This window comes from Chiloscyllium plagiosum, chromosome 19, assembly GCF_004010195.1.
Source record: "Chiloscyllium plagiosum isolate BGI_BamShark_2017 chromosome 19, ASM401019v2, whole genome shotgun sequence".
Classification (NCBI taxonomy): Eukaryota; Metazoa; Chordata; class Chondrichthyes; order Orectolobiformes; family Hemiscylliidae; genus Chiloscyllium; species Chiloscyllium plagiosum.
The window spans coordinates 67,702,769-67,704,124 of NC_057728.1; the positions used below are offsets into that span (position 1 = coordinate 67,702,769).

General features: G+C 43.0%; 1 protein-coding gene across 10 annotated transcripts in view; it reads left to right on the top strand.

The window, feature by feature from the left end:
• Window positions 1-1,356, top strand: part of osbpl8 (oxysterol binding protein-like 8) — a 416,034-nt gene that overhangs the window by 317,340 nt on the left and 97,338 nt on the right. The window lies entirely within an intron of this gene.

Consider the following 1,356-nt stretch of genomic DNA (forward strand, 5'->3'; position numbering starts at 1 on the left):
TTTTTTTGCCTTTCACATACCTAAAAAAGCTTTTACTGTCCTCTTTTATATTTTGGCCAGTTTACCTTCGTACCTCATTTTTTCTCTGCGTATTTCCTTCTTAGTAATCCTCTGTTGTTCTTTAAAAGCTTTCCAGTCCTCCGTTTTCCCACTTATTTTTGCTATGTTATACCTTTACTCTTTTAACTTTAAATTCTTTTTTAACTTCCCTCGTCAGCCACGGCCACCCATGCCTCCTCATAGGATCTTTCTTCCTTTTTGGAATGAACTGATCCTGCACCTTCTGCATTATACACAGAAATATCTGCCATTGTTGGTCCACTGTCATCCCTGCTAAGGTATTGCACCATTGAACTGGCCAACTCCTCCCTCATAGCCCCATAGTTCCCTTTATTTAACTGAAATATTGTCACTTCCGATTGTACCCTCTCCCTCTCAAATTGCAGATTGAAGCTTACTGTATTATGGTCACTACTTCCCAGTGGCTCCTTCACTTGGACGTCCCTGACCAATTCTGGTTCGTTGCACAATATCAGATCCAGAATTGCCTTCTCCCTGGTAGGCTCCAGCACCAGCTGTTCTAAGAATCCATCTCTGAGGCACTCCACAAAGTCTCTTTTATGAGGTCCAATACCATCTTGATTCTCCCAGTCTACCTGCATGTTAAAATCCCCCATAACAACTGTAGTAACATCTTTGCGAAAGGCCAATTTCAGCTCCTTATTCAACTTACACCTGACATCCAGACTACTGTTTGGGGGCCTGTAGATAACTCCCAAGAGGGTCTTTTTACCATTAGAATTTCTCAGCTCTATCCACACTGACTCTACATCCCCTGACTCTCGGTCCCCCCGCGCAAGGGACTGAATATCATCTCTTACCAACAAGGCCACCCTACCCCCTCTGCCCATCAGTCTGTCCTTACGATAGCACGTGTAGCCTTGAATATTCATTTCCCAGGCCCTGTCCACTTGAAGCCACGTCTCAGTTATCCCCACAATATCGTATCTGCCAATTTCCAAAAGAGCCTCAAGCTCATCCATCTTATTTCTAATGCTTTGTGCATTCCTATATAGAATTTTTAATTTGTTATTGCCCTCACCCTTCCCATCAACCCCTATTTCACTCAACCTTACAGCATGATCCCTTTTTGAGTTTTCTGCCTCATCGATACAGTTGTCTTTCTTGACTTCCTTTGTTCTAACTTTCCCTTCAATTTCCTTCTTAAACATCCAGTTTGTCCCCTCCTCCCGCTACATAGCTTAAACATAGCTGTGTTGCAGTCGAAAACCTGCCTGCCAGAATGTTGGTCCCTAACCTATTAAGGTGCAAACCGTCTCTCTTATATAATTTATG